The sequence below is a fragment of the Sapajus apella genome, unplaced genomic scaffold (genome assembly GCF_009761245.1).
Source record: "Sapajus apella isolate SASKATOON/1434 unplaced genomic scaffold, GSC_monkey_1.0 scaffold868, whole genome shotgun sequence".
Classification (NCBI taxonomy): domain Eukaryota; kingdom Metazoa; phylum Chordata; class Mammalia; order Primates; family Cebidae; genus Sapajus; species Sapajus apella.
In genome coordinates, this window is record NW_022437794.1 from 1 (window position 1) to 17904 (window position 17904).

A 17904-nucleotide genomic window follows, 5' to 3' on the forward strand; every position below is an offset into this window, starting at 1 on the left:
GGCGGAAGGAGGGTGCCCGGATGTGCAGTGGTACTGCTCAGTCACGGCGGAAGGAGGGTGTCCGGATGTGCAGTTGGTACTGCTCAGTCACGACGGAAGGAGGGTGCCCGGATGTGCAGTTGTACTGCTCAGACATTGTGGAAGGAGGGTGTCCGAATGTGCAGTAGTACTGCTCAGGCACGGCGGAAGGAGGGTGTCCGGATGTGCAGTAGTACTGCTCGGTCACGGCGGAAGGAGGGTGCCCGGATGTGCAGTTGTACTGCTGAGACATTGTGGAAGGAGGGTGCCCGGAGAACATGGGCAGATGAAGGGGGCCTTCATCCTAGTTTGGGAAGCACTATTCTCAGCAATAGTTACTTAAAAAATTGAGTTTTCAGGTCCTTCAGCCAAGCCTTGTTGAGTGCTTTTCAGGCAGAGGCGGGATAACTGATCTGCTCCGCCTTCTGCCTGCTCTGAGCGTCCTTCCTGTTGCTGAATTGGCAGCAACAACAAGTAGATACCAACTTCTTTTTTGTCATTCATCAGCCTCCTAAAGCTGACTGAACCATAGTCGTCTTCAGGTTTGGGAGTTATTAAACACCCTCCAGGGTGATGGAGATGTTCTAATGCTAGATGATGGTGGTGGGTGCACAGGTTGGCAAATTGACTAAAAGTCACGGACCATGCACTGAAAACAGGTGACTCTTACTGTCTCTAAGTTATACTGCAATCAAGTGGTGTAGAAAAACATGCTTTCCAGTCCTGAGCACAGTATGTTTTTCTGGCCTGGTGGTGCTTTTTGGGCAGCCAGAAACCCTGCTCTGAGTGCTTTGGCTTCCTGGCCAAGCCCTCCAGAGGTCCTGACGTCAGGAACTTGGTACAGCTTGAGGCTCTCACCTGGCTCCCCTCCCCTTGCTCTCCCAGGTGTTGGCGCCTAGCGTGGTTGGAATATTTACCAGGAATGAGCCAAGCCCATTTCGGTTTCTGGCCCAAGGGTAGGTCTCCAGGATCCAGAGGTCAATGTCCAGTTTGGGGCTTATTCAGATCCCGTGACACTTTCCCCCACTCACCCCCAGTCCCCCCGCCATTGCTATTTGGTCAGTTTCATTGCTCTGTTGACACCCAGTTTGCAGGGTGTGTTAGGCCATTGTTGTGTTGTTATAAAGAAATACTGGAGATGGGTAATTTATAAAGAAAAGCAGTTTAGCCGGGCACGATGACTCACACCTGTAATCCCAGCACGTTGGGAGACCTACGCAGGTGGATCGTTTTGAGGTTATGAGTTCAAGACCAACCTGACCAACATAGTGAAACTCCATCTCTAATAAAAATACAAAATTAGCTGAGTATGGTGATGCACAAGCCTGTAATCCCAACTACTCAGGAGGCTGAGGCAGGAGAATCGCTTGAACCCTGGAGGCAGAGGTTGCACTGAGGTGAGATTGCACCACTGCACTCCAGCCTGGGTGACAGAGGAAGACTCTGTCTCAAAAAAAAAGAAAACAAAAGCAGTTTAATTGGCTCATGGTTCTGCAGGCTGTATGGGAAGCATGGTGCCAGCATCTGCTTTGATGGGGCCTCAGGAAGCTTCCAATCATGGCAGAAGGTGATGGGGAACTAGCGTGTCACCTGGCGAGAACAAGAGCAAGAGAGCAAGGCAGCAAGGTCTCAGGCTTTTAAACAGCCAGATCTCACGGGAACTAACTGAGCAAGAACTCACTCATCACCAAGGATGGCGCTAAATCACTCTTCAGGGATCCACACCTGTGATCCATTCCCCTCCCACCAGGCCCCACCTCCAGCATTAGGAATCACATTTCAACATGAGATTTGGAGGGGACAGGCATCCAAACCGTTTCACAGGGCAAGCAGGGAACTTTGGTGAAACTTCAGTCTCGTGTTCCATCTGAAGTAGGAGAGGAGGTTGCACCTGTGGTTGAAGAGTGACTTCAGTTGTCTATGCACTCTAGCCTTTTACTTTCTTTCTACTATTTTCTTCCTAAAATTATCTACATGATTGGAAATCAGGTAACACACTTTCCCTGCTTTTGTCCCAAATGCCTTTTATGTGTTGGATTGCAGTGGTAGAGAGCAAGTTTGTTTCAATATTTGATTGTTAGAGCAGTGGCTTCCATGATGGTGAAGGTCTTGTCTGCCCTCACTGCCACGTGTCAGCTCTTGTCACATACCAGTTTGTTTGTACACAGATTTGCTGTTGCCAACGGGGCTGGAAGCTTACTGTGCCCCGTGGGTTAAGTTGCCCTGAGGAAGGAAGGTCACAGCACTGTGCTGTTGTGGGCATGTTCATCTGTCATCTTGCGGTAATATATATGAAATATATATGAAAATATATATGAGGACAGCTGCTGTCCTCATACTGTGGCTTGAGGTGCTCTGGGGCTGCTGGTTGGATGTCTTCTGAAATACTGTACAGGGTTGCTTAATTAAGGCAAAATCTGTATGTCCATGGTGTTTAGCACAGGTTGAGTATCTCTTCGGAAATGCTTGGCACAGATATGCTTTGGATTTCAGATTTTTTCAGATTTTGGACTATTTGCATTATACCTACCAGTTGCACATCCCTAATTTGAAAATCTAAAATCAGAAGTGCCCCATTCAGTGTTTCCTTTGAGTGTCATGTTGATGCTCAAAAACATTCAGATTTTGGAATTTTCCAATTTTGGATTTCCAGATTTGAGATGCCCAACCTGTATCTAGACCAAGTATTTATTTTAGTTGAACAGAGTACATTGGCTTTTCCTTGCCCCAGTGAGCGGTATTTCTCAAGGTGGTATGTTTAATCTGTGCCTGAATTGATTGAGGGGTGAGACCTGCCTGATCAACTGGCTGTGCCTGGTGAGTTGGGCTCCTGAGTGTGGTGCTTGGCCGTAGACACAGAGCTGTCCAGGATTTGTGAGAGGGCTCACGGTGTCCTTTGGTAGCCTTCCCATAAGGATGGTGCTATGGTTTGGCTTTGTTCCCACCCAAATCTCATACTGAATTGTAGCTCCCATAATCCCCACATGTCATGGGAGGGACTCCATGAGAGGTAATTGAATCATGGAGGTGCTTACATCCATGCTTTTCTTGTGAGAATGAGTGAGTTCTCACGAGATCTGATGGTTTGTTTTTTTGTTTGTATTTTGAGAAGGAGTCTTGCTCTGTTACCAGGCTGGAGTGCAGTGGCATGAATCTTGGCCCACTGCAGTCTCCACCTCCTGGGATCAAGTGATCCTCCTGCCTCAGCCTCCCAAGTAGCTGGGACTGCAGTCGTGTGCCACCACACCTGGCTAATTTCTGTATTTTTAGTAGAGATGGGTTTCACCATGTTAGCCAGGATGCTCTCAATCTCTTGACCTCGTGATCCACCTACCTTGGCCTCCCAAGGTGGTGGGATTACAGGCATGAGCCACTGCACCCAGCCCCGATCTGATGGTTTTATAAGGGGCTTTTCTCCCCCTTCACTCTGCATTTCTCCTTGTTGCCACCATGTGAAGAAGGACCTGTTTGCTTCCCCTTCCACCATGATTGTAAGTTTCCTGAGGCCTCCCCAGCCATGCTGAACTGCGAGTCAATTAAACCTCTTTCCATTATAAATTACCCAGTCTCAGATATGTCTTTAATAGCAGCATGAGAACGGACTAATACCGATGGCTTCCCTGGAGTTAGACTCTTGTAAGCTGCAGTTGGTGAGAGGGTCACAGCAGTAACACATTCTAACATCCCTTAGGGGACACCTGGAATGGTTCAGATTTTAGGTTTCAGTCCTTGGAGCAAGCCAAAGAATATGTATCCCAGAGCCAGCAGGCCAGTGAGCAGTCGTCCTGTGCCTGCGGCAGTCTAGACAAGAGCTTTAGAAAACCAAGGGGTGGGCAAAGCCCAGCTCAGAGCCCGAGACTGCCACTGGGCCCCAGCAGGTCCCAGAAGGTGGCCTGGGCCTTTTGGCCATCAGGTGCTGGCATCTTAGGCCAGGGTAGGTGTAGAATGGAGCTGGTAGGCCCCTCTGGCTCTACACTGGCCAATGTCATTGGTGCTGAATTGAGTAAGGATTAATAAGTCTTCTGTTAAAAAAAAAAAAGTGGTAGGTTGCTGGCTTGGAGCCCAGAGCAGTTGGAATTTTGGAGCCCAAAGAGGTCATGGCAATTGGTTTTTGGCAACTGGTCTTTGGGAGAAAAGAAACCACAGTTTTGGCCATAGTTCAATATGCCCTAGGCAGGGTTGGGTCACCCCTAGGACAGGGGGTACATAAGTGGGGAGAAGTTGTGGGCTGTGGACTTTGAAGGCCCTTCCTGAGCTTGGGGAATTTGCAGTGATCCTGGAGCAGAGAAAGCAAGCTTGTTACTCACTTTCCCTGAATGTTTCATTTCCAGCCAGGTGGGTCTCCTTCCCATAGAGGTGGTGTGATTAGAGAAGTAGCTGGCAGAGTCGTCTCAGAGCTCAGTGGGAGTCAGCAGAGGGAGAGGTCCGGCCTGGAGAAGCATCTGATCCACTAATAAATTGCACCTAAATCCCACACTCTTAAGCTAATTTCAGGGGAAAAGACATTCTACTCAGCTGGTTTTGGGTCAGTTGTCTAGATTTATTTCTGCTTTGGAGAGCACAACTGAAATTTTCTCCATGAAAATAGTTGAAGAAAACCGTGGCCTTGGAGCTAGCTAGCCCCCATTCCCTTCTGTGGCTTGGAACCAAGACACACTGCTTGGGTTTGAGCCCGCAGAGGAACCTCGTTGGAGAATAACGACCCTGCTACGATGCACTGCGTTCACCATGCCTGCACCCTAGTGCCTACACTTGAACCTGGTTTCTTCTTTCCCGAGCCATTGGCATCTCTCAGAAGCCTGTGGGGCAGGAGTCTTCCCTTCAACTTGTCTAACCCTTGGGAGCGTCAGCATCACAATGCCAGTGATTTAGTGTCTGAAGAAGGTAAGCATCATCCTGGAATGTGAACAGAAACCAACAGCCCTGAGACTTTAGGCCCTTATGCCGCAGGTGAGCCTTCTGTTTATCTTTGCCCTTGTTTCCTGGCATCTGCCAGCATCTGCACTTACGTGCAAGCATGAACGTGAATTCCTCTACCTAACCAGAGCCAAACACAAATGGGCAGGCAGTTGTGGACTTAATTCCGGAGCAAGTGAGGAATGTTGAAGGGGAGGCTGGCACTCAGGTGGGAGGGAACACAGGGAAAAAGGTGATTGGCTGCCTGGGGCTGGGGTAGGCGGGGTCGCTGCAGTGAAGTCCGCAATGCTGAGCTGCAGTCTCAAATGGAGGAGGGGCACTGTGGGCAGAGGTGAGGAGGCGGCGGAGGGAGGTGAGGAACGTGTGAGAGCCTGGTGCATCCCGGGAACCTGAGAGAATGGGTTGCATCTATTAATAGTGGTGACAGAAGTGGATTGTTTCCTAGTGTCACTGGAGGCTGAAACGGGTCACATTGGCTCTTATGAAAGACCCCTCTGGCACTCGTGGAGGATGTATTGGAGCAAGTTATGATTAAGGGGCAGCTGGCTGAGCGCAGTGGCTCAGTCTGTAATCCCAGCACCTTGGGAGGCCAAGGTTGGTGGATTACTTGAGGCCAGGAATTTCCTTGTGGGCGAAATGTGAGGGAGTCAGCTTTGTGGTCATCTTAGGTAGGAGCCGGAATGGAAAGTGGGTTCGCTTGGCCCAATTCCCAGCTTGGCTTTTTCCTCTGGGATAAAAGCCTCTGGTGAGTTTGGGGTGCCAAGATTCATTTTCCTTTCACACTAGGAATCTCCGGGCTTCTACCAGGATCATGCTAGGGAGATGAACGTTCTGGAGTTAGAACCAACAGATTGGGTTGAGGAATGGGGAACAGAGGAGGGTCTGAGATGACCACAGATTGCCATTTGATGGGTTAGGGTTTGACTCTTTGGGGTGGACTCCTTGGGAAGAGGCACCTGTGTGATGGTAAATGGGGGTGTTCGGTAGCTTTGGCTCTCCAGAGCAAGTCAGAATGATCAAAATCCAGGGCTATCCAATTTTACCAGAGCAGCAGATGAAAGAATCGCAGCTGAGAGACTGGAGGCTGGCGAGGAGAGTAGGCAGAAGCCGAGGCTTAGCGCAGCCAGGGAGGGCGGTTCCAGGAAGCACGGCAGCCAGAGGGTGAGCCAGATAGGACTGGAACGCGTCTGAGCCCATCTCACTTGAACGCCACCGTCGCCGTCAGTGGAGTGTTGGAGACAGAGGCCAGATTGGAGAGGGAGTAAAAAGATGACTGGAATAGGGCCATTAGCAGGGTGGGGACAGGCTGGAGGAACCAGTGGGGGTACTGTAGAAGGCAGTGTTGGGGCCTTCCCTGTGGGTGGAGGTGACAGGCAGGTGCAGCCACATCGGTCCTCACTTTGGGGACTTGGAGAAATGTCCCACCCCCATCCCACTCCCAAGGCTGGCGTTTCACGTGCAGCTTTCCCTCTCAACCTGCCTCCCCTGCCGCCCAGCAAGTGTGAAATGCACAGAAACCCTTTGAGTCCTCTGTCCTCCTGCCTCAAATGAAGAAATGCTGCCTTGTCTGACCCCTAGGCTTGTGGCAGCTTCGTGGCTTTCTCATGTAGATGTTAGCCATACAGGCAACTTGGAATCAGAAATGTTATGGGTCCTTCACTCGCCTCTGGGGAAGCGGGTTGGGGCTGCTGCGTAGCATTTGCTGACACACGGTTCTTTTCTAGAAACCAGTTTCTTTTTATAGGGGATAGTTACACGGAAAGTATTTGGCTGTTGAAACAAAGCTGCCTCCAGGTCCTGGCCCCTGACACGCTCTCTCCTGCTGCAAGAACAGGTCCTGAGCTGGCTGTGGGGCCTGCTGGGCAGAGCCTGTGGGAGCCAGGTGCAGGGCTGGTCGTTGTCATGGGAAAAGGGCAGGTCTCCAGGGGAGGATCTTCCCTCATGGGCAGAAGCCATCTGGACTTCCCTTGTCGGGCTCCCGATCTCTGTGACTCCCAGCTTGGTGGCACTGCCTGAAAACACACAGTTCATTTTCATTTGATATAACTTCTGTCTCATATCCTAACACAGTGCTGCCTGGAGAAGTTCATGTACATAGCTATTTGTTCATCAAGTGGCCCTCACTGTGCACCACCTGTTGTGGTCCAGGGACTGTTCTCTGTGCAAGGACAAAACCCTGAACAAAATGGCAAAAATCCTCACCCTCCTGGAGCTTACATTGTAGCAGGAAGATAGATTGTAAGTAGATAACATTTAGAGGTCCAGTGCGGTAGCTCACCCTGATAATCCCAGCGGGAGGCCAAGGCAAGAGGATTGCTTCAAGCCCAGGAGTTGGAGACTAGCCTGGGCAACATGGTAAGACCCCATCTGTACAAATAAAAGCAATCAGCTGAGCTTGGTGGTATGCGCCTGTGGTCCCCGCTACTCAGGAGGCTGAGGCAGGAGCATCACCTGGGCCCAGGAAGCCGCAGTGAGCTCTGATTATGCCACTGCACTCCAAGCTGAGCAACAGAGTGCGTCCCTGTCTCAAAAAATAAAACCACACAAAACAAAAACATTTGGAGCACGTCCAGTTGTGGTAAATACTTTGGAGAAAACCAGGGAAAGACGATGAGCAGGTTTAAACGGAGTGGCCAGGGAAGTCCACCTCGAGAAGTTCACATTTGAATATATGTGTCAGCTCCATGAGAAGGCTCATGCCCTGGAAGTCGGAGCTTGTTTTTCTCTGTTCACTCTGTGTTATTTCTGGAGTGTAGAAGAGTGCTCGGGCCGTAAGAGACGCTCAGTAATACTCTTGAGTGAATGGATGGGAGGGAAGAGCATTTTTAGATACATGGAGCTGCAGATGCGAAGGCTGACGTGAGAGGGTGTCTGCTAGGTGGGGAACGTGGGAGGCGGTGCGGCCGGCGGGGATGGGAGAGACTGGCGGCAGGAAAGGAGGCAGCAGAGGGAAGGCGTGTGTGTGTGTGGGCGCAGGTCTCGTGGGGGTTGCACGAGGTCAGAACTGTTTTTGTGACAATACTGAGTGGTATTACGTGCCTTCTCCGCCCTCGTTTGCCCAGGTGTGTACAGTGGGCTTTCTAGAGGCTTCGCAGGCAGGAGAATCTGGCTGCCAGCCGCTAAAGAGATTTGCAGAAATGTAGAGCACTGTCACGCTTCTCACTAAATTTCTGTCGGAGAGTAATTGTTGTGGGTGTTGGTTTTTTTTGTAAGATATGTTACTTATTGTTATTTTAAAGTGAATTAATGTTGACATGTTTTCTGAGTTTTAATTTTACATTTAGTAAATCTTGATAGGTCTTTGGGTCCTCAATTTTTTTTTTTTTTTAAGAAATGGTCTCTCTCTGTCCCCTAGGCTAGAGTGCAATGGCACGATGGTAGCTCACTGCAGCCTGGAACTCTGGTCCTCGGTAGCTTTGAAGTGCATAAAGGAGTCCTGAGACCAAAATGTCGATGACACGTTTATAGGGCCTTGTAGGCCATTATTTTGTATTTGCTTTTATACTGGCTGAGATGGGAAGTCATGGCTGAATCAGCCGAGGAAATTTAGTGAAAACATTTTACCAATTCCTGATTTGCCCTTGAGGACAAACAGGTGCATCCAGGAGGGCGGCATGCTGTGGACGGGCACCTCGGCGGGAGAAGGCTCTGGAGTCACTGTGGCTCATGCTTCACTCCCTTCTCATAGCTGGGCTTACCTCTGCCAGGGGAGATAGAGGGAAGGGACGTGCTGTGTACACGGTGTCCACAGGATGCAGGTCGAGAGTGATAGGGCAGGGGCAGGGTGTTCTTCCCTGGGTGTGATCAGCAGAGCTGTCTCTGATAAGGTGAGCGAAGACCTGAAGAGCCAGGGCCAGGGCAGCCCTGGCCGGGGAGGCCTTGGTGAGCAGGAGGAGGACGTCTGACTGGGCCTAAGGAGTGTTGGGGAGAGTGGCAGGACCTGACCTGTGGCTGGGGTGTAGCAGTCACGTGTCTGACGTGTGTTTTAAATGGATGCTCTGGCTGTGTTGTAGAATATTTTGGGGGTGGGTTGGAGGGAGGAGAAGTAGGGAGGCTCACTAAGTGAGCAGGTGAGAGCTGGTGGTGTCTTACAAGGATCATAGAGAAGACACGTGAGAAGTGGTTGGATTTGGCTGTATTTGAAGGTAGAACACAGTTTTCTGAAGAACGGACTGTGGGCTGTGACAGAAATGCAGATGGGCAGGGTTTTGGGTTGAGCATCTAGGCAGCTGGTGGTACTGTCTACCGAGATGCAGGTCACCAGGGAAGGACAGGCTCTGGCTAGTGGCAGTGGGAGTGTCACCTCAAGTGCTTTAAGTTTGAGATGCTTGTAAAACATCCAGGTAGAAATGTCACAAGCAATTGGTCACAAAAGTGCAGGAGTGAGGAAATAAATATTAAGGCACCATTATCTATCAGTCCTGTGTGGATAAAGCCATGGGGCGGGAGGATCCTCCACGGCACAGCTTTCGCGGTGGCTGGTTTCTCCTTAGTGGGTCATGAAGGCAATACAGTGAGCACCAGCAGTTTTCAAAAAATGAAATAGAATTGAAAACAATATCTCAGTAGTAAAGGCTGTTGTAAAATGTTTACTTTTATGCTGACTGATATGAGAATTTTGTCCTGTGAAATGTTTTTAAAATTACATTTATGTAAAAAGAGAGATAGCTGTGTCTTAGATCACAGTACAGAACATTTTTTTTAACTGTAGATCATAGTTTAAGAAGTTCGAAAGCCACTGATGTAGAAGGAGATACAGCTTGAAAAGAGATCAAAGACTGAGTCGATTTCAAGGCTGTGTCAACATGCAGAGGCTGGGGATGGGTCTGGGACAGCAAAAGATGCAGAGAGGGGCTATGAGGTCACAGCAGGACCCAGAGAAGAGTGCCCTTTTGCCTTGGAGACCAGTGGGGTGGGGAGGGGAGGTGAGCTGTGACTTGTGACCAGACAGATTGAGGAAAAGGAGAATTGAGAACCGATCGTTGGATTGGACAGCATGGAAATCATTCATGACCTTGATGAGACATTTCTGTGGGGGTGCTGAGGACAAGGTCTACTTGTTGGAGGTTCAAAGATAGTGGGAGAAGAGAAGGTTGTGAACAAAGCATTTCAGTGAGTCTTGCTGCCAGGGGGAGCAGAGGGAGTTAGTTGCAGGGGGTGAAGTCAGGACTGGGTGTTGAAAGACGTGTCCTTGCTGAAGACAGCTCAGTGGGGTGAGGGAGCATCACTGCAGGGAAGGGCGCCGTGTGGAGGCAGTGTGGGCGAGGGAGCATCACTTGCAGGGAAGGGCGCAGTGTGGAGGCAGCATGCTTGAGTAAGAGCAGGATCAGAGGCACAGGTGGATGCTGCTCTCTGTCGTTGGAGAGAAGGTGGATGCTGCTCTCTGTCGTTGGAGGGAAGGCGGATGGCATGGGCAGAGAGACTGACTACCTGTAGGAACTTGGAAGAATGCCACGAAGATGGAGTGATTGAGAACCATGGCAGGAGAGAAGTTGTGTTTTGTGTTTGTTTTGTTTTGTTTTTGAGAAAAAGTCTCTCTCTGTCGCCAGGCTGGAGTGCAATGGCGCGATCTCGGCTCACTGCAACCTCTACTTCCCGGGTTCAAGAAATTCTCCTGCCTCAGCCTCCCAAGGAGCTGGGACTGACTATAGGAGCCCACCACCACATCCAGCTAATTTTTGTATTTTTTTTTTTTAGTAGAGATGGAGTTTCACCATGTTGGCTGGGATGGTGTTGATCCTCTGACCTCGCAATCCACTCTCCTTGGCCTCTGTAAGTGCTGGGATTGCAGGTGTAAGCCACTGCGCCTGGCCCCTGAGAAACTGTGTTTTGTTTATGGGTTTTTTTTGAGACAGAGTCTGGAATGCAGTGGCACAACCATGGCTCATTGCAGCCTCAGCCTTCTGGGTGGCTGGGGCAACAAGTGTGCATCACTATGCCCAGCTAATTTTTCAATTTTTTGTAGAGATATGGGTCTTGCTATGCTGCCCAGGCTGGTTTTGAACTCCTCCTAAAGCAGTCCTCCTGCTTCAGCCTCCCAAAGTGCTGGGATTACAGGCATGAGCCACCACACCCGGCCCGATTTTGGTCTTCCACACAGAACTTGGGTCCTTGAGAAATGAACATTGTAAGCTGCTCAGCTCGTCAGTGGCGCTGTTGACATGCCATCGATAGGCAGGTGTGGGATGGCTGCTGGGCCTAGATGGCCTTTCAGATGGTGCCGAGCCTTGACTGCAGTGTATTTTGTGGTTCCGCAGCAGTGATGGCAGGCAGGCGAGGAGAAACCCCGGACTCTGTTCCAGGTTAGTCTTCTGCCTGTGTGTTGGGCCAGCATCTGAAAGCCTTAGCTGCAGGCCCTCCCCTGGGAGAGGAGGAAATGACCCGACTGAGTGCCTTGGTGGGACCTTGCATGTTTTCCGCAAGTTTTCCAGTCATCTTTGTGAGGTATTTCTCTCCTTTCGGACTGCTGGAGCCTTGCCATTCTCTGAGCCCCTGTGTGCAGTGGCCTGGAGGTCGCCCTGTGTGCAGTGGCCTGGAGGTCGCCCTGTGTGCAGTGGCCTGGAGGTCGCCCTGTGTGGCCTACCAACCAGCCAGCTTCCTGGGTCTGTACAAGCGCAGGTGACTGGGTAGACCTTTAATCAACAGAACCGTATTGAGCACCTGCTGTGTAGCTGGAACTGTACGTGATGCTAAGCAAAGTATTGGGTTGGTGCAAAAGTCACTGCAGTTTTCGCTGTTAAAAGTAATGGCAGGCCGGGCGCGGTGGCTCACGCCTGTAATCCCAGCACTTTGGGAGGCCGAGGTGGGCAGATCACAAGGTCAGGAGATCGAGACCATCCTAGCCAACATGGTGAAACCCCATCTCTGCTAAAAATACAAAAATTAGCTGGGTGTGGTGGTGTGTGCCTGTAGCCCCAGCTACTTGGGAGGCTGAGGCAGGAGAATTGCCTGAACCTGGGAGGTGGAGGTTGTAGTGAGCCGAGATCGCGCCACTGCACTCCAGCCTGGCGACAGTGAGACTCTGTCTCAAAAAATAATAATAATGGCAAAAGTAACTGCACTGACTTTTGCACCAACCTCATAGGTTGAATTCCAGCCCTTGAGGAGAACAGCTTTTTCTTGGGATTCTCCTTTGGTTGTGTTTTCCCACATCCTCAGTGAGGCTTTCTCCCCACCCAGAGGCCTTTCGTCACCCCTGAGAGCAGTGCTTTTGGATTAGTGGGCCAGGAAGGTGTTGGTCTTTTGGTCCTTCGGTAACTCAGCTCTGTACTGTTGACAGTGGGCAGGTTGGGGTCCACCTTCTGTCTTCCCCCCAAGCTCCTACAATGGATGGAAAAGTATTCCATGATTGGAAAATGTTTTGTAATTGACTCCTCATAGGTGTTGCTGATGGCTGGGGTGCAAGAGCCTGCTGCAGAATGCAGACTGTTAAGTACTGTGTTAGCGCTGTTTTAGTTGCTTAGCCTTTTGGCAGCCAATAAGAATTACTGTGAAACCTGACTGCTCTCATTGCCAGTTGGAAAGGGCTCCATTTCAAAGGAGCAGATGCAGTGATAAATCATGAGAAGAAAAAGAATCCTGTATTATATGTCCTTGCTAAATTTACTTGAAACGACATATCCATTGCTAGCTGGGCAACTATCTTCCTGGCAGGCAGGATCCTGCTCTCGGGCGGTAAGGGACTGGAAGCATGCATTCTCCTGATGAGCTTTTATTTCTCAAGCTATATTTCGGGTGGTTTTTCATCATGGCCAAGGACTTAGGCTCTCGGTTGGACAAGTCTGGACCCAAAACATGCCAGCTCTGCCTCCTTCTTGCTTTGCGACCTATAAAATTCTTTAAGCTGCAGTTTCCCCATCGGTAAAATGGAGGCCACACATTCTGCCTCACAGGATGGTGGAGAAGATGCCATAGGCATGGTTGTGGCGTCTAGTAACTACTCAGCATCTCCTGTCTTGTTTAACGCTTCAGTTTGGTAGGACGGACACAGATCTTACTCCTTTAGCCCCTGCCACCCAATGCCATTCTCACACTTTCTAGAACAGATGGAGTGGAGTGATAATGGAGTAGAGAAGATTCCAAACCATCTCTCTTTCCTTCAGAAAACAAAACCATCTGATCCTGTGTTTTGTTATATAGAATAGCCATTTATTTAGATTGAATATAAGCTTTGGTTGCTGAGGTTTGTTGGTACACTGCTAGATGATAATAGCACTACCATTGATTGGACCTTGCTCTGTTCCTGGCTCTGATAAACATTTTGCATTCATTACCTTACTTCCTGCAAAACCCTGTGATTTTAATTTTACAGATGAGACTGTAAGAGGTTGAGCCTTAGGCATTCTTCTTCTTGATGACTTGTTTTGGGGTTACTGTGAACATGAGTTGACTTCATCGTCGATGATTGTGTTTATCGGGCGCCTCGTGATTCAGACATTAAATGTGTTTGGGGTGACAGAACTGCAAGGCAGAGGTCAGCTCACTTCTAACTCACTTCATTTCTCAGTTGTGTAGATGTTCTTAACTTGGTTTTCATGAAGAAATAGATTATTAGCAAAGAATACAAATGAAAATTAGAACAGATACAACATAAGGGTTAGGACCGTACCGTGGTGCTTCAGGAATAGGGACTTGGTAGAGAACCCAGAGGTTATGTGGGCCTGGCTCTTCTCAGATGCCTCTAGAGAGGGGTGTTCCACACTCAGTCAAGCAGAGTGCGGATCACGAGAAAAGTGCCACACTCCTGCAAGTGTTCTTCTTAGACTGTCACTACCTCCCCAGGTGACTGTTGCATTCCTGGATACCACTTTTTGGTAACACATTGGAAGTCTCTCTCTAACATCTGTACAGTTCTCCTTCACCTTCCACAGCCACGCAGGCCAGGCTCGTGCTTTCCCCCAGGACCAGTCCGCTGCTGGGCTCTGTCCTACCCTCGTCACCTCCACAGAAACACGACCCAGTTCTATTCCAGGTCAGGTTAGGGGGCAGAGACCCAACCCTGCCCTGAGGAAGTTCAGAGTTAGTGGAGGAGAGAGACATTTCAATAATATTTTGCAGAGTGGCAGGAGCAGATGAGGAGGGCCGCTGTGTGAGTAGCAGGCAGGAGAAGGGAAGGGCACAGTGGCCGGGGGAGGGGCTGGCTTCATGTCTCCTCTCCGTCCTGCCGAGTGTCAGCTTGATGATGGTAAATAGGTTGGAGAGTCAGCAAAGATCCCAGGATGGAATACATGTGGATTCAACGCCTTTTCATGATAGAAATACTCACCAAACTAGGAGGAGAAGGAAACTACCTTCGCCTAGTAAAAGCCATATGTGAAAAACCATGGGCACGCATCATACTCAACAGTGAAAGGCTGAAAGCTTTTCCTCTTAAGATCAGGAACAAGACAAAGATGCACACTTTCGCCACTTTTATCCAACATAGTACTTAAGTTCTATCCAAAGCAATTAGGCAAGAAAAACAAAAGTCGTCCAAATTGGAAAGGAAGACAGTTATCTTCATTCATAAATGGTATGATCTTATGTGTAGAAAATCCTATAGATTGCACCCAAAAAAACCTGTTCAAGGCTAATACATGAATTTAGCAAAGTAGCAGTATACTGAGTTAATACACAAAAATCAGTTACATTTTTATATACTAACAGTGAACAGTCTGAAAATGAAATGTTAAAAATACTTCTATTTACAGTAGCATCAAAAATAATAAAACACTTAGGAATTAACCAAGGAGGTGAAAGGCTTGTACAAGAAAAACTAAAAAACGTTACTGGAATAAATTAAAAGATAAATGAGAACAAATTCATGCTTATGGATTGGAAGAGTTACTATTATTAAGATGTCAGCATTGCCCAAACAATACATATTCAATGTAATCCCTATCAAAACCTCAATTTTGTTTTTTACAGAGATAGAAAAACCCATCCTAAAGTTTACATGGAATCTGAAGGGACCCTGAATAGCCAAAACAGTGCTTATAAAGGAGACCGGGGGACTCATGCTTCCTGATTTCAAAACTTACTATAAAGCTGTACTAATCAAAACAGTGTGGTACTGGCATAAAGACAGACATATAAACCAATGGACTACAATAGAGGGCCCAGAAACATACCCTAATATATATGGTCAAATGATTTTTTTTTTTTTTTAAGAGATGGGGTCTTAAGCTTATAATTCTCAGATGTTATCAGTGAAAATTTAAAAAAAGGAAACAAAAAAAAAAAAAAAAGAGAGAGAAATGGGGTCTTGCTGTGTTACCCAGGCTGGATTCAAGCTGCTGGGAGAATCAGACAGTCTGCCTGCCTTGGCCTCCCATGCCTCGCTTATCGTCAGATGATTTCTGACAAGGGAACCAAGACTCCTCCTCAGTGCGAGAAGGACAGGCTTTTCAACAAATGGTGCTAGTTGCCCATGTTTCAGGAAGACAGATCGGGAGCCTGAGGCATGTTGGCAACTTGGGTCCTGGCTTCTGAGGGAAAACATAAGGGAATTAGCTCAGTAATCCATCGTGCATTTTTCATGTAAACTTCTGCCTGATGACATTCCAAAACAAGTGTTTCCACCTACGTTTTCCTTTTTTTGGTTTTTGAGACAGGATCTTGCTCTGATTCCCAGGCTGGAGTGCAGTGGCACGATCATGGTTCACTGCAGCCTCGACCTCCTAGGGGGAGCCTCAGCCTCCCATGTAGTTGGGACCACAAGCACATGCCACCACACCCAGCTAAGTTTTTTGTTTTTTATTTTTTGAAGAGACGGGATCTCACTCTGTTGCCCAAGCTCGTCTTGAACTCTTCCTGCCTTGGCCCACTAAAGTGCTAGGTTTACAGGTATGAGCCACCACGCCTGGCCTTCTGCCCACTTTCAAGATCTATTTAGATGAGACATACCTCTGACCGAATGGGCTAGGGGAAGGCGCAGTTCATTGATTGCTGTGTAAGATTCAGAGATTTGCATGTTTGCTGGTATGCCCGTGGTGCAGTGGCTAGGGAGGAAACGAAGCTTCACTCTGATGCCATACTCTTGAGGTATAATTCTTATTTTGTTGTTCTGTTTCTATTTTCTTTTTCTATTTTTAAAGATGATTCTCCTTTCTACTCCTCCACAAACATCCAGCTACCTTTTCTAAGAGCTAGAGATTGAGTGTTCTCATAGACAGCCAGAAGTTCAGCGACAACCTTCGCCTGTTGTCGTAAATAGAAACATAACTGTGTCCTGCGTGTGCTTATCTCTGCAGCGCCATCCTCCAAGCCAAGGCCGCTGCAGGGCTTCTGAGTCAGCAGTCAGCTGCCGTGGACAAAACATGCAGGCTGGAGTCAGCTGGTGGAGACTCACAGATGCCTGGAAACCTGGCATCACCTCCTCTTCCTCCCCCAAACCCCCAACCCGGCTCCTCACTTCCTCTGCCCCTTCCTTGCACACCTTGGCTTTTCAGTTTCTGGGATTTCTGGCACCTTCCTGCCAGGTTTCCTGGTCTCCAGGTTCCTGTGATTATGAACCGTATACAGGGTGGTACAGGACAGGCCAGGAGGAGCATGATCTGGCTGTGACCTTCAGGAATGAGGGAAATGGGGGGCGGTAACAGGAATAGCCCTGCTCCCCGCACTTCCCGGCTGTCGTCAGAGCCAGTGAGAATGCTGGGTAAGCCCCTTGCAGAGCGAGACAGGCCCAGCCCAGCAGAGCCACAGAGCAATGCTGTCACACTCTGGAGGAGTCCAGGCTGCAGTCATTCAGCTGCAAAGCAGGAAAAGTGAGGCAGCCCAGGGGAATTCACCTTGTGTCATCTTACCTTGGGTGCTGGCCGCATTGTCGCAGGAGCCAGCCTGCCTCTGTTCATCCGTTGTCACCAGTGCCCTGCAGGTTGAAATCTGTTCGGCCGGGCACTTAATACTTGCCTGCTGGTTAGCTCTGCAGCCCTCTGGGAGCTACGGGTGACACCTGTTCATTTGAAAGTATTTTTCACCAGCAGAAGGATTGGGGACAGTTTTAGTGAAGGTATTTCTGTGCAGTGGGATTTCATTTGGAAATCCTCTGTGGTGGTTAGCAGCTCTTTGGAAGTGAATTATTTCCAACCGAGTGGGTTACAACCAACCAAGGGGATGTTAGCTCACATGGAAGAACTCTTCTTGGGAAATAAGTGCCCAAAACTGTTTCAGGAGGGGTGTGAACCAAGGCAAGCATTGTGACGGGAAGGATTTTAGAATTGTTTGTTGCAGGACCTTAATGGATTGGCTTCAGCGAGAATGTCATGGTTCTGACTGCTCTGAATCCTGGCGAGGAGTTGAAAGTGGCTGCTGTTTAGGAACAAAGAAAAGTCGTTTTCTTCTTTGACATGAAGTAGAGGTGGCCAGACCCAGCGTATGCAAAGATCAGCAAACACTGTGACTGCTGGAGTTGAGGTTCACTGTGAATGCAGGCAGGGCATACAGGGCTGGGGCTGCACAGTGCTGTGTGCTTGTCAAAGAGCAAGGGAGGCCTCAGGAGTCCCCAGAGAGAGCAGGGGGCAGAGGGGCCTGATGCAGAAAATGCCCTGGGACCTTTGTTTCTAGCCATGAGTTGTCAGCTGTCACCGTTTCTCCTGCCCTTGCATGAGCACATCTGCTCTTTCCTGCCCTACAAGCCACTTTTTTTTTTCTGAATGGAGTCTCTGTCGCCCAGGCTGGAGTGTAGTGGCGCCGTCTAGGCTCACTGCAACCTCTGCCTCCCGGGTTCAAGTGATTCTCCTCCCTCAGCCTCTCGATTAGCTGGGACTACAGGCAGATGCCACCACACCCAGCTAATTTTTTGTATTTTTAGGAGAGATGTGGTTTCACCATGTTGGCCAGGATGGTCTCCATCTCTTTGCCTCTTGATCCACCTGCCTCGGCCTCCCAAAGTGCTAGGATTACAGATGCGAGCCACTGCGCCTGGCCCCCTACAAGCCATCTTTTGACTTTCTAATTTTTTTTTTTTTTTTTTTTTTTTTTTTTTTTTTT

General features: G+C 49.0%; 1 protein-coding gene and 1 long non-coding RNA gene across 3 annotated transcripts in view; both read left to right on the forward strand.

Moving 5' to 3' along the window:
* Window positions 1-21: 21 nt before the first annotated feature.
* On the forward strand, window positions 22-721 carry LOC116546413. Its single transcript, XR_004266703.1, has 2 exons — window positions 22-57; window positions 283-721. It is a non-coding gene; the product is annotated as an uncharacterized LOC116546413 (long non-coding RNA).
* Window positions 722-3570: 2849 nt separating this feature from the next.
* The window catches only part of LOC116546411 (F-actin-monooxygenase MICAL3-like), a 21399-nt gene continuing 7065 nt past the window's right edge, over window positions 3571-17904 (forward strand). Inside the window, exon 1 of one of the 2 annotated variants that reach the window (XM_032272690.1) lies at window positions 3571-5355. The gene's annotated coding sequence lies outside the window, so the exon portion shown is untranslated. The remainder of the gene's footprint in view (window positions 5356-17904) is intronic. The other variant, XM_032272691.1, reaches the window with a different exon arrangement.